General features: G+C 43.6%; 1 protein-coding gene and 1 long non-coding RNA gene across 2 annotated transcripts in view; one reads left to right on the top strand and one right to left on the bottom strand.

Annotated features, from left to right (window-relative positions):
* LOC118374856 (rho guanine nucleotide exchange factor 17-like) overlaps positions 1-15,652 on the bottom strand; it is a 130,925-nt gene that overhangs the window by 70,698 nt on the left and 44,575 nt on the right. The window lies entirely within an intron of this gene.
* On the top strand, positions 7,056-7,779 carry LOC127906790 (uncharacterized). The gene is made up of 3 exons (XR_008062855.1): positions 7,056-7,216; positions 7,260-7,347; positions 7,612-7,779. It is a non-coding gene; the product is annotated as an uncharacterized LOC127906790 (long non-coding RNA).

Below are 15,652 nucleotides of genomic sequence, written 5' to 3'. Positions count from 1 at the left end.
CTGAGTCTGCAACAGTAGAACCCTGACAGAGCTGAGTCTGGAACAGTAAAACCCTGACAGAGCTGAGTCTGGAACACTAGAACCCCGACAGAGCTGAGTCTGGAACGGTAGAACCCCGACAGAGCTGAGTCTGGAACAGTAATCTGTCCAGTGTGGCGAGTCATTGACAGCTCCTGTGTGCCAGCTATGAGTCCTGAGGACACGCCCACATTCCAATCAACATTCCAGAACTCCTGCTGGGCTCTGTTCCCATGACAACCAGGAAACTTCTGTACAGTTCTGCTTTGTCAGAATCTGCCAGCTAATAGGATCATGTATAACAGGTGCCTATGATGGAATGATCTTTTTTGAGACTACCAAATCAAAAACACAGGGATGAGCGACAGAGAAAGCCAGGCAGAGAGCCGGTGACAAAAGGACAGAATAAGAAAGAGACAGATGGACAGTAAGAAGAGGGAGGCAAGGAAGGAAAGAGGAAAGCTTTTAACAGGAGGTTAAACCAGGGCCTTACTGACTGAAGGCACTTTGTGATGCCAGATTCTAAGACACAACACACACTTCATACAGAATGTCACAGAGGAATTTAATATCCCTCTCAGCAAGCTGGGATTTGAGAATAAGCAGGGATCAAAAGAGATAGCATTCCCAAAGACAGGAGCACCGTGATGACTGGGATACATGGGAGGGAGGAGCTGTGGCAGGGATGGGAGGGAGGAGCTGTGGCAGGGATGTGTGTGTGTGTGTGTGTGTGTGTGTGTGTGTGTGTGTGTGTGTGTGTGTGTGTGTGTGTGTGTGTGTGTGTGTGTGTGTGTGTGTGTGTGTGTGTGTGTGTGTGTGTGTGTGTGTGTGTGTGTGTGTGTGTGTGTGTGTGTGTGTGTAAATACTTCGAGAACCGGTATTCACCAGTGAGTCTCAAGGTTGTGGTTTACTCTGAGAATGCTGAGCAGCGAATAACAAGAAATCAGTGACACACACAATCATGCAGTGACATAACGGTACAGAAGAACAAAGGCAGACCATATAAAGAATGAATTCTGGATTAACTGGAAAGAAGGGATCAAAGTGGAGGTTTTTAAGCGAGGAGACGGGCGATGTGGGGAGACGGGCGATGTGGGGAGACGGGCGATGTGGGGAGACGGGCGATGTGGGGAGACGGGCGATGTGGGGAGACGGGCGTGTGGGGAGACGGGCGATGTGGGGAGACGGGCGATGTGGGGAGACGGGCGATGTGGGGAGACGGGCGATGTGGAGAGACGATGTGGGGAGACGGGCGATGTGGAGAGACGATGTGGGGAGACGGGCAATGTGGAGAGACGATGTGGGGAGACGGGCGGTGTGGAGAGACGATGTGGGGAGACGGGCGTGTGGGGAGACGATGTGGGGAGACGGGCGATGGGCGTGTGGGGAGACGGGCGTGTGGGGAGACGGGCGATGGGCGATGTGGGGAGACGATGTGGGGAGACGGGCGTGTGGGGAGACGGGCGATGTGGGAGACGATGTGGGGAGACGGGCAATGTGGAGAGATGATGTGGGGAGACGGGCGGTGTGGAGAGACGATGTGGGAGACGGGCGATGTGGAGAGACGATGTGGGGAGACGGGCGATGTGGGGAGACGGGCGATGTGGAGAGACGGGCGATGTGGGGAGACGGGCGATGTGGGGAGACGGGCGATGTGGAGAGACGGGCGGTGTGGGGAGACGGGCGATGTGGAGAGACGGGCGGTGTGGAGAGACGGGCGATGTGGGGAGACGGGCGATGTGGGGAGACGGGCGATGTGGGGGGAGACGGGCGATGTGGGGAGACGGGCGATGTGGGGAGACGGGCGATGTGGGGAGACGGGCGATGTGGGGAGACGGGCGGTGTGGGGAGACGGGCGATGGGCGATGTGGAGAGACGGGCGATATGGGGAGAGCAGCAGGGAGGGACGTAGAAAACACACAGGAGAGGCTGGAGAGAGGCTGGAGTGAGACTGGAGAGAGTTTGGAGTGAGGCTGGAGAGAGGTTGGAGAGAGGCTGGAGAGAGGTTGGAGAGAGGCTGGAGAGAGTTTGGAGTGAGGCTGGAGAGAGGTTGGAGAGAGGTTGGCGAGAGGCTGGAGAGAGGCTGGAGAGAGGCTGGAGAGAGTTTGGAGTGAGGCTGGAGAGAGGTTGGAGAGAGGTTGGAGAGAGGCTGGAGAGAGGCTGGAGAGAGTTTGGAGTGAGGCTGGAGAGAGGTTGGAGAGAGGTTGGAGAGAGGCTGGAGAGAGGTTGGAGAGAGGCTGGAGTGAGATTGGAGAGAGGCTGGAGTGAGGTGGAGAGAGGTGGAGAGAGGCTGGAGTGAGGTGGAGAGAGGCTGGAGAGAGGTTGGAGAGAGGCTGGAGAGAGGTTGGAGAGAGGCTGGAGAGAGTTTGGAGTGAGGCTGGAGAGAGATTGGAGAGAGGTTGGAGAGAGATTGGAGAGAGGCTGGAGTGAGGTTGGAGAGAGGCTGGAGTGAGGTGGAGAGAGGCTAGAGTGAGGTGGAGAGAGGCTGGAGAGAGGCATGAGGAGACACCTGGATTATCTCTCTCCAAATCTTTCTGGCCCATAGAGCATCCATGAGTAAACACACACCTGGACTCTGTGTGTGTGTGTGTGTGTGTGTGTGTGTGTGTGTGTGTGTGTGTGTGTGTGTGTGTGTGTGTGTGTGTGTGTGTGTGTGTGTGTGTGTGTGTGTGTGTGTGTGTGTGTGTGTGTGTGGGTGGGTGTGTGTGTGTGTGTGTGTGTGTGGAAGAGCAGATGAGAGATAGATGGCAAATAGAGGCAAAGACAAAAGGAGAGCACAAGAAGAGGAAAGAGCGATAGAGGTACACAGGGAGAACAGAGGAGTCACTGTATTAGTGAGGCTCCCTCCCAAACAACCGCTGGTTCATTGTTATTAAAACACAGAGGCAGAGAGAAAGAGGGGCAGTTCTCACACCCCTCCTAGAATTCCACAGCCACTTGTTACAATCATGTCATTGGGCGGTCGGTTGCCATGTGACAACGGTTGCCTAAGAAACAACTCAATGGAATTCAGTCAAATATTGCCAAAAACGTCACTGCAGTATAATAGACTGTGTGTGTGTGTCAGAGAAAGGTCCACACGGAAACCGTTGAGCGTAAATAACCCAGCAGCGTTGCAGTTCTTAACTCACTCAAACCGGTGCACCTGGCTCCTAATCAATCATAGCTTTCACACCTGGTCAGTCTATCATGGAAAAAGCAGGTGTTCCTAATGTTTTGTACACTCAGTGTACATTTTTCGCTTAAATAAAGTGATTTAAAGTCATTTGATTGTAGTATCATTTAGTTTAGAAGATGTGGAGAAAAAAATAACTGCCATTTAAAGGAGCGGTACGCCAACATTTCAAATATACTTCATTTTATTGACGAAAAGTGACTAATCTCTTGATCCTGAGACAATCAGCAATAAAAATATGTCTTTGTTTCTTTTATTCACTTATCTCACAGCCAGCATCAGCATCACTGCTAGTGAAAGAATAGGACTGGTAATGCCTATGGCAGGACACTTCAAAAAGACACAATCCTCAACGCCACTTTAAACCAAATGTACAAGCAACCAACATACCATAACAAGTTGCACAAGATATTATAGGTGCAGAAACAAAATGGCGCAGTTTGAGGCCATGTGGCGGAGAGTGATGCGGGCACTGGGGGTGTGAGCATGTGGGTCTGGGCAGGTGTGATGTTGCTGATGTTTGTTTGATATTGTCATTTGTATGTGTAGGTTTTGTATTGTATGAACAAATCTAAATCAAATCGGACAATAAAAGGATACTATAGGATTTCTGGTATTTATATAAAATCTTCTGTAGAATAACTATTTTTTTGGAGAATAAACCCCAATACAGCACTGTGTACATTCATTAATGTGCACAAAAAAATAGGGTAATCTTTATTTCGTACAGTCATACATTACGTGGTATAGAAACATAAGATCTTAGGCGAGTACATACAGTGCATTCGGAAAGTATTCAGACCCCTTAACTTTTTCCACATTTTGTTACATTACAGACTTATTCTAAAGTGGATTAAATAACATAATATAATAATAATAATAATGATAACATAAATGTTACTCGTCAATCTACATAATGACAAAGTGAAAACAGGTTTGGACATTTTTGCAAACGTATTACAAATAAAAAAACAGAAATACCTTATTTACATAAGTACTCAGACCCTTTGCTATGAGACTCGAAATTGAGCTCAGGTGCATCCTGTTTCCGTTGATCATCCTTGACCTGTTTCTACAACCTGATTGGAGTCCACCTGTGGTAATGATTTGGAAAGGTACACACCAGTCTATATAAGGTCACACAGTTGACAGTGAATGTCAGAGCAAAAACCAGGCCATAAGGTCAAAGGAATTGTCCGTAGAGTTCCGAGACAGGATAGTGTCGATGCACAGATCTGGGGAAGGGTACTAAAAAGGTTTGGCAGCATTGAAGGTCCCAAAGAACATAGTGACCTCCATCATTATTCAATGGAATAAGTTTAGAACCACCAAGACTCTTCCTAGAGCTGGCCACCCGGACAAACTGAGCAATAGAGTGTGAAGGGCCTTGGTCAGGGAGGTGACCAAGAACCCGATGGTCACTCTGACAGAGTTCCAGAGTTCCTCTGTGGAGATGGGATAACCTTCCAGAAGGACAACCATCTCTGTAGCACTCCAACAATCAGGCCTTTAAGGTAGTGGTCAGATGGAATCCACTCCTCAGTAAAAGGCACATTACAGCCCACATGCAGTTTGCCAAAAGGCACCTAAAGGACTCTCAGACCATGAGAAACAAGATTCTCTGCTGATGAAACCAAGATTGAACTGTTTGGCCTGAATGCCAAGCGTCACATCTGGAGGAAACCTGGCACCATCCCTATGGTGAAGCATGGTGGTGGCAGCATCATGCCGTGGGGATGTTTTTCAGCAACAGGGACTGGGAGACAAGTCAGGATTGAGGGAAAGATGAAAGGGGCGAAGTTTCACTTTCCAACAGGACAACGACCCTAAGCACACAGCCACTCCAACACAGGAGGATTTTGGGGAATTTTGGTTAAAGAGGCCCTTAATCTACTGCTACAGAGTCAGATGAACTTGTGGATTCCATTTTTATTTCTCTCTGACCCATATGAAAGTCGTTAGAGGTAGTTTTATGAGCCAATGCTAGCTAGTGTTAGCGCAATGACTGGAAGTCTACGGGTATCTGCTAGTATGACATTAAGAAATGTGCGTACTGGCACAGTGGCACACACACATTGAGGGAGTGATTAACCTCTTGGTGACTGGGGGGCAGTATTGAATAGCTTGAATGAATAAGGTGTCCAGAGTAAACTGCCTGCTACTCAGCCATAAAAGCTAGAATATGCATATAATTTGTATATTTGGACAGAAAACACTGAAGTTTCTGAAACTGTTTAAATGATGTCTGTGAGTATAACAGAACTCATATGGCAGGCGAAAACCTGAGAAAAAATCCAACCAGGAAGTGGGAAATCTGAGGTTGGTCGTTTTTCAATTCATTCCCTATTGAAGATAGTGGGATATTGGTCATGTTGCACTTCCTAAGGCTTCCACATGTGAAAGTTAGCTTGCGTTCCATTGCTTTTCTACAGACAAAGGAATTCTACGGTTGGAACATTATTGAAGATTTATGATAAAAACATCCTAAAGATTGATTCTATACATCTTTGACATGTTTCTACGACCTGTAATATAACTTTTTGGACTTCTCGTCCGACCTTTTGGCTGGACTTGGATTTGTTTACCAAACGCCCTAACAAAGGAAGGTATTTGGACATAAATGATCGAACAAATCAAGCATTTATTGTGGAACTGGGATTCCTGGGAGTGCATTCTGATGAAGATCAAAGGTAAGTGAATATTTATGCTATTTCTGACTAATGTTGACTACACAACATGGCAGATATCTCTATGGCTGTTTTGGTCTCAGAGCTGTACTCAGATTATTGCATGGTGTGCTTTTTCCGTAAAGTTTTTTTGAAATCTGACAGCGGTTGCATTAAGGAGAAGTTTATCTAAAGTTCCATGTGTAATAGTTGTATCTTTTATCAATGTTTATTATGAGTATTTCTGTGAATTGATGTGGCTCTCTGCAAAACCACTGCATGTATTGAAACTACTGAACATAACACGCCAATGTAAAATGAGATTTTTGGATATAAATATGCACATTATCGAACAAAACATACATGTATTGTGTAACATGAAGTCCTATGAGTGTCATCTGATGAAGATCAAAGGTTAGTGATTCATTTAATTTTTTATTTCTGCTTTTTGTGACTCCTCACTTTGGCTGGAAAAATGGCTGTGTTTTTCTGTGACTTGGTGGTGACCTAACAATCGTTTGTGGTGCTTTCGCTGTAAAGCCTTTTTGAAATCAGACACTGTGGCTGGATTAACAAGAATTTTATCTTTAAAATGGTGTAAAATACTTGTATGCTTGAGGACTTTTAATTACGAGATTTTTGTTGTTTTGAATTTGGCGCCCTGCACTTTCACTGGCTGTTGGCGGGGAGGGATGCTACCGTCCCGAATATCCCAGAAAGGTTAATAAGGTTAAGGCCTAGTCTGTATACCACTATACCTTTCAGATCGACAACACCACTAAGGAACAACCAGTCCAACATCAAAGAAGCAATGTGAACCATCTGAAAGGTCGGAACACGTTGAGATCAGAGAAACACTGAACCATCTGAAAGGTCGGAACACGTTGAGATCAGAGAAACACTGAACCATCTGAAAGGTCGGAACACGTTGAGATCAGAGAAACACTGAACCATCTGAAAGGTCGGAACACGTTGAGATCAGAGAAACACTGAACCATCTGAAAGGTCGGAACACGTTGAGATCAGAGAAACACTGAACCATCTGAAAGGTCGGAACACGTTGAGATCAGAGAAACACTGAACCATCTGAAAGGTCGGAACACGTTGAGATCAGAGAAACACTGAACCATCTGAAAGGTCGGAACACGTTGAGATCAGAGAAACACTGAACCATCTGAAAGGTCGGAACACGTTGAGATCAGAGAAACACTGAACCATCTGAAAGGTCGGAACACGTTGAGATCAGAGAAACACTGAACCATCTGAAAGGTCGGAACACGTTGAGATCAGAGAAACACTGAACCATCTGAAAGGTCGGAACACGTTGAGATCAGAGAAACACTGAACCATCTGAAAGGTCGAACACGTTGAGATCAGAGAAACACTGAACCATCTGAAAGGTCGGAACACGTTGAGATCAGAGAAACACTGAACCATCTGAAAGGTCGGAACACGTTGAGATCAGAGAAACACTGAACCATCTGAAAGGTCGGAACACGTTGAGATCAGAGAAACACTGAACCATCGGAAAGGTCGGAACACGTTGAGATCAGACAAACACTGAACCATCTGAAAGGTCGGAACACGTTGAGATCAGAGAAACACTGAACCATCTGAAAGGTCGGAACACATTGAGATCAGAGAAACACTGAACCATCTGAAAGGTCGGAACACGTTGAGATCAGAGAAACACTGAACCATCTGAAAGGTCGGAACACGTTGAGATCAGAGAAACACTGAACCATCGGAAAGGTCGGAACACGTTGAGATCAGAGAAACACTGAACCATCTGAAAGGTCGGAACACGTTGAGATCAGAGAAACACTGAACCATCTGAAAGGTCGGAACACGTTGAGATCAGAGAAACACTGAACCATCTGAAAGGTCGGAACACGTTGAGATCAGAGAAACACTGAACCATCTGAAAGGTCGGAACACGTTGAGATCAGAGAAACACTGAACCATCTGAAAGGTCGGAACACGTTGAGATCAGAGAAACACTGAACCATCTGAAAGGTCGGAACACGTTGAGATCAGAGAAACACTGAACCATCTGAAAGGTCGGAACACGTTGAGATCAGAGAAACACTGAACCATCTGAAAGGTCGGAACACGTTGAGATCAGAGAAACACTGAACCATCGGAAAGGTGGGAACACGTTGAGATCAGAGAAACACTGAACCATCTGAAAGGTCGGAACACGTTGAGATCAGAGAAACACTGAACCATCTGAAAGGTCGGAACACGTTGAGATCAGAGAAACACTGAACCATCTGAAAGGTCGGAACACGTTGAGATCAGAGAAACACTGAACCATCTGAAAGGTCGGAACACGTTGAGATCAGAGAAACACTGAACCATCTGAAAGGTCGGAACACGTTGAGATCAGAGAAACACTGAACCATCGGAAAGGTTGAACCACATTGAGACCTGAGATAAAACATGACAAATTACATTTGTATTACTTTTTCAATGACCTAGAACTCGCTCTGTGTCATTGTCTCCATCGCCCTTCTTAATTACTAAATGAATAAATGCAGCAGACGAGTGGGCAGCCTGGTGAGAGGAATGTAACACTGCATATGAGTGAGAGAGAGGGCGCGAGAGCGAGAGAGAGAGCAGGGAAGGAGAACTAAAAGACATGTGGTATTGCCACACACACCTCATCCCCTTCATCCCGAGCTTTAGTAACATTCCAGCAGCCACATTCCCAAGCAAAAGCTATGCCAAATATTCTGATCAAACACACAATACCCTTCATCTTAAGGCTAGGGGTTCCGCCCTCAACAACATCCCCTGAAAAGGCAGACCGCGAAATTCAAAAACATTTTTGGGAAATATTTAACTTTCATACAAGTGCAATACACCAAATTAAAGCTTAACTTCTTGTTAATCTACCCCTCGTGTTCGATTTCAAAAATGCTTAACAGCGAAAGCACACCAAATTATTATGTTAGGTCAGAGCCAAGTCACAAAAAAACATGCAGCCATTTTCAAAGAGGAGTCACAAAAAGCAGAAAGAGATAAAAATGAATCACTAACCTTTGATGATCTTCATCAGATGACACTCATAGGACTTCATGTTACACAATATATGTATGTTTTGTTCGATAAAGTTCATATTTATATCCACAAATCTCAGTTTACATTGGCACGTTATGTTCAGTAATGTTGTGCCTCGAAAACATCTGGCGAATTTGCAGAGAGCCACAACAATTTACAGGAATACTCATAATAAACTTTGATAAAAGATACAAGTGTTATGCACAGAATTAATGATATACTACTCCTTAATGCAACCGCAATGTCTTTTTAAAAAAGCTTTACGGAAAAAGCACACCATGCAATAATCTGAGTACAGCGCTCAGACACAAAAACAAGCCATACAGATACCCACCATGTTGTGGAGTCAGTAAAAGTCAGAAATAGCGTTATAAATATTCACTTACCTCTGATGATCTTCATCAGAATGCACTCCCATGAATCCCAGTTCCACAATAAATGTTTGATTTGTTCGATTATGTCCATCATTTATGTCCAAATACCTCTTTTTTGTTTGCGTGTTTCGTTCACAAATCCAAGTTCAGGCAAAAAGTCCAAAAAGTTATATTACAGTTCGTAGAAACATGTCTAACGATGTATAGAATCAATCTTTAGGATGTTTTTATCATAAATCTTCAATAATATTCCAACCGGACAATTCCTTTGTCTTTAGAAATGAAGAGGAACAGAGCTCGCTCTCACGGCCGCGGGCATGATTTAGCTCATCGCTTCTGCCAGACCCCTTAGTCAAACAGCTCTTATTCACTCCCCCTTCACAGTAGAAGCCTGAAACAAGGTTCTAAAGACTGTTGACATCTAGTGGAAGCCTTAGGAAGTGCAATATGACCCCATTTACACTATCTTGGAAAGGCAATGAGTTGAAAAACTACAAACCTCAGATTTCCCACTTCCTGGTTGGATTTTTCTCACGGTTTTTGTCTGCCATATAAGTTCTGTTATACTCACATACATCATTCAAACAGTTTTAGAAACTTCAGAGTGTTTTCTATCCAAATTGACTAAATTGACTAATAATATGCATATATTAGCTTCTGGGCCTGAGTAGCATGCAGTTTACTCCGTGCATGCTTTCATCCGTAGGTAAAAATGCTGCCCCCTATCCCAAACAGGTTTTAAGGTGGTGCTTTAGCTGTCCAACTCCCACTTTACCTCTGTAGTCTGGTCTCCTTCACCACCAGCAGTTACCATACCCTGTCGGTTAGGTGGTTGCTACTTAAAGTCCCCAGGACATTCACAGTATTAGGCAAGACTGCCTTCTCTTCTTGTGCACCAGGAGAATGGAATAGTCTACAACGTGCTTCATCTAGATATGCTAGTGCCACTGAATGAATGTAATGTTCTTTTTTCAGGCTGGATCATGTTGTTGTATTTTTGTATGTTTTAATTGTGTCATGTATTGATTGTTGCTGCCTTTTCCTGGTGAAAATAAAAGGTCTGCCCAATGGCATGGTATTTACGTTAGGCTGGATCATGTTGTTGTATTTTTGTATGTTTTAATTGTGTCATGTATTGATTGTTGCTGCCTTTTCCTGGTGAAAATAAAAGGTCTGCCCAATGGCATGGTATTTACGTTCATCTGACCCGATGGAAGGAGCTCTAAGGTGGTGAATGGATGTCTATGCCTACCCATGCGGAAAGTGCATTTCTATCAGAGTATTCCTGTTATCAGGCCCTGCTATTACTAACCTGAAGGAATTTAGTTCACTGGCCAACCAGAGGAAGAGGAAGACGAGGGGGAGAAAGGAGGGGCAGAAGAAGAAATGGGTAAAAAATAAGGTGAGAATGAAAACAAAAAGTTGAAATACAAAATCAACTGTGTTTATGAGATCAGGATACATAGCTATGGGGTAAAGACATTCTCTCTGTCAATTCAAGGGACTTTATTGGCATGGAAAACAGATGTTAACATTGCCAAAGCAAGTGAAGTAGCAACTATACAAAAGTGAAATAAAAACAATAAAAATGAACAGTAAACACTACACTCCCAACAGTTCCAAAATAATAAAGACATTACAAAACATCGTTACAACACCGCATATACACACATAATATGACATTTCAAATGTCTTTATTATTTTGGAACTTCTGTGAGTGTAACGTTTACTGTTCATTTTTATAGTTTTTTTTTCTCTTTTGTTTATTATCATCTACTTCATTTGCTTTGGCAATGTTAACACGTTTCCCATGTCAATAAAGCCCTTGAATATGAATATATAGATAGATCGATGGACAGGCGAGAGAGAGAGAGTACAGAGATAGGGACAGAAAGAGAGACAGATGTTTTTACCCCATAGGTATGTAGCCTGATCTCAAACACAGTTGATTTGTAGTCCTAGAGAACACACATCAACACCCTGTCTCTATTGAAATCAAACACACACACCCCCAGATAGCAGATACTCCCAGGAAAGCAGATCCATATATAACTAGCCCAGTAAAACACATATTCCACAGACTCAAATAATGGATGTTTTCCAGAGAAAAATATTTGTTTATTTTACTTGCTTTGGCAATGTGTTTCCCATGCCAATGAAACCCCAATGAATTTAATTAAATTAGAGAGAGATTTCTTTTTTTACCCCATAGGTACGTAGCCTGATCTCATAAACACAGTTGATTTGTAGTCCTAGAGAACATACATCAACACCCTGTCTCTATTTCACCATGTTTCTATTTCTCACACACACACACACACACACACACACACACACACACACACACACACACACACACACACACACACACACACACACACACACACACACACATCTGCTCTATCACCTATTCATTTGACAACCTCTAAATCTCACCATGAATGACATCACTAATGACAATAAAACTTAAATTAAGAGCCCAGGTTTTTACTTGCTTAAATCACTGAACACTGAAGAAGCAATAAAAAACGGATGATTGGCATAATTTCAGGCATTACTGAATGATTTAAATGTAACAAATCAAACATTAAACCTAGTAAATAATTCATGGTAATTCATGGTAATTCACGGTAATTCATGGTAATTCACGGTAATTCATGGTAATTCACGGTAATCCACGGTAATCCACGGTAATTCACGGTAATTCATGGTAATTCACGGTAACCTAGTAAACAATTCATGGTAATTCATGGTAATTCACGGCAATTCACGGTCATTCATGGTAATTCACGGTAACCTAGTAAACAATTCATGGGAATTCACGGTAATTCACGGTAATTCATGGTAATTCATGGCAATTCACGGTAATTCATGGCAATTCACGGTCATTCATGGCAATTCACGGTAATTCATGGTAATTCACGGTAACCTAGTAAACAATTCATGGGAATTCATGGTAATTCATGGTAATTCACGGTAATTCATGGTAATTCACGGTAATTCATGGTAATTCACGGTAATCCACGGTAATCCACGGTAATTCACGGTAATTCATGGTAATTCACGGTAACCTAGTAAACAATTCATGGTAATTCATGGTAATTCACGGTAATTCATGGTAATTCACAGTAATTCACGGTAATTCATGGTCATTCACGGTAATTGGCGGTAATTCATGGTAATTCACGGCAATTCGCGGCAATTCATGGTAATTCATGGTAATTCACGGTAACCTAGTAAACAATTCATGGTAATTCACAGTAACCTCGTAAACAATTAATTTAGACCAGCTGTTTATTTGAAACAGGTGTTTCATTTGCTGAAATGTGTGCCGTTGCCCGGCTATTAAAAGGGACAGGCAACTATTTGAGAGGCCGCGTTAAATTAAAAGTTTTACGGTACATCATTAACCCTGCAGCAGACAAGAGTGTGGTATTGCGTGCTTGCGTGTGTAACCAAAGATGTTGAGATTTCCTCCAACCAATCAAAGGACCTGAAAACACTCCCCCAGTATCCCTCCTCCAAGACAAAATAAATAAGAGAAATAAAAGAAAAGTTTGCTTTGTACACACACACAACACACACAACACACACAGCCTCAGATAGCAGATACTCCCAGGAAAGCAGATCCATACATAACTAGCCCAGTAAAACACATATTCCACAGACTCAAATAATGGATCTTTTCCTGAGAAAGAGATTTGTTTATTTCACTTGCTTTGGCAATGTGTTTCCCATGCCAATGAAACCCCAATGAATTTAATTAAATTAGAGAGAGATTTCTTAACACTGTTCTGTTCTGTAGCCACTACTCCGGACGGTCCGTTGCTAGGTTTCCTCGGACGGTCCGTTGCTAGGTTTCCATTAGCCACTGCCTCGGACGGTCCGTTGCTAGGTTTCCATTAGCCACTGCCTCGGACGGTCCGTTGCTAGGTTTCCATTAGCCACTGCCTCGGACGGTCCGTTGCTAGGTTTCCATTAGCCACTGCCTCGGACGGTCCGTTGCTAGGTTTCCATTAGCCACTGCCTCGGACGTTCCGTTGCTAGGTTTCCATTAGCCACTGCCTCGGACGTTCCGTTGCTAGGTTTCCATTAGCCACTGCCTCGGACGTTCCGTTGCTAGGTTTCCATTAGCCACTGCCTCGGACGTTCCGTTGCTAGGTTTCACGTTTTTTTGTGTTTATGTGAAATTTCAGGGATCTTTAATTTCAGTGAATGAAACGCTCCTACAGGGATGGGGGAGAAAGAAAGAAAGAAATAAAGAGAGAAAGAAAGAGGTTTGTTTTTCCGGAGAGGACAGAATTCCCACGTCTGTACCATTCCACTCCCTATTTATAGCATGAGAATACACACACACACACACACACTATGGTAACCAGGGGAAGACCACAAACCCATATCTCCAGATCAGCCCCCATCAATACCCGCCCACCTGGTACAACTACCCCCATGAGAAACCCATACAGACAGAGGTAGAATATCCTTAAGCCCCCAGAAGTCAACTGAAATAAAAAAAAACACCTCTGTAGAAAGAGGAGAAAGAGCGTGCAAGGCTTTGTCTGTATGAGTTAAGAGCCGAGAGAAAGAATGAGATGGAAGAGATACACTCACTCCTTCTTCTGGTTCACAAACAGTCAATGAACTAAGCAGACCAGACCCAGCTGCTAATGCATTGCTGCCTATGCGAGAGCCACCCATTAAGCAGACCGGAACTGTGACATCTTCGTTTATCCACCATCTTTGGAGAGACTATTGCTTTCCGGCCTGCAGCTTAGAGCTCAGACTGACCCCATGACCTCGGAATCAGGCTACAGCCTGGCCCTGATTAGAACGCTGCTTCAAGCAACACACACACGACGGCTTACTCTTTACCTGACCAGAGAGCACAGTCCAACACTCGGACCCCTCCAACATGTTAGATGAGTGATTACCCGGAGAAAAGAAGGAGGGAAGAGGCCAGGAGTATTGGTATACCAACAGGGCCGTCAGACAGTTGTGAAGGAGAGGTCAAAAGGTGAGACTGAGCCCTGAACTCTAGGGTGGTAAAAATACTCCCCTTTGATTGGTCAGAGTTAGCAAGTCATAGAAGGTATGAACAATAGTGATGGGGGGGGATTATCACATATGGCAATATTATTTTGGAAGATATTTGACTCCCAAGTATCGATTTGTAAAAAATATTATAAAAAAATGCTACGTGCCCCAAAACGGCTTTATTTTTCATCCTATAGCTTGTTCTCAGCACTTTTATATCCATTGACTGATCAGAACTTCTTTTCTCATGCTCTCTCTCATCTCTCTGCAGCAGACGTATGGTGAGCAATACAATTGCAGTGTAGAATTGCAAAACATATATCTTATCGTCACCTAAATATCGTGATGATATGGTATCATGAGGTCCCTGGCCATTCAAGACATATCTTATTGTCACCTAAGTATCGTGATGATATGGTATCATGAGGTCCCTGGCAATTCAAGACATATCTTATCGTCACCTAAATATCATGATGGTATGGTATCATGAGGTCCCTGGCAATTCAAGACATATCTTATCGTCACCTAAATATCATGATGGTATGGTATCATGAGGTCCCTGGCAATTCAAGACATATAATAATATAATATAATATATGCCATTTAGCGGACGCTTTTATCCAAAGCGACTTACAGTCATGTGTGCATACATTCTACGTATGGGTGGTCCCGGGAATCGAACCCACTACCCTGGCGTTACAATATCTTATCATCACCTAAGTATCGTGATGATTTGGTATCATGAGGTCCCTGGCAATTCAAGACATATCTTATCGTCACCTAAGTATCGTGATGATATGGTATCATGAGGTCCCTGGCAATTCAAGACATATCTTATCATCACCTAAGTATCGTGATGATTTGGTATCATGAGGTCCCAGGCAATTCAAGACATATCTTATCATCACCTAAGTATCGTGATGATTTGGTATCATGAGGTCCCAGGCAATTCAAGACATATCTTATCGTCACCTAAGTATCGTGATGATTTGGTATCATGAGGTCCCTGGCAATTCAAGACATATCTTATCATCACCTAAGTATCGTGATGATTTGGTATCATGAGGTCCCAGGCAATTCAAGACATATCTTATCGTCACCTAAGTATCGTGATGATTTGGTATCATGAGGTCCCTGGCAATTCAAGACATATCTTATCGTCACCTAAGTATCGTGATGATATGGTATCATGAGGTCCCTGGCAATGTCCAGCCATAATGAACAATGAACTGTTTCTCTCATACAGACACACACACAGAGAAAAGTGTATATGAAAATGGTGTGTGTGTGTGTGTATGCAGTGTAGATCAGACTAACCAGGT

Source organism: Oncorhynchus keta, chromosome 1 (genome assembly GCF_023373465.1).
Source record: "Oncorhynchus keta strain PuntledgeMale-10-30-2019 chromosome 1, Oket_V2, whole genome shotgun sequence".
Classification (NCBI taxonomy): Eukaryota; Metazoa; Chordata; class Actinopteri; order Salmoniformes; family Salmonidae; genus Oncorhynchus; species Oncorhynchus keta.
This window is presented reverse-complemented; position numbering and strand designations above follow the sequence as displayed.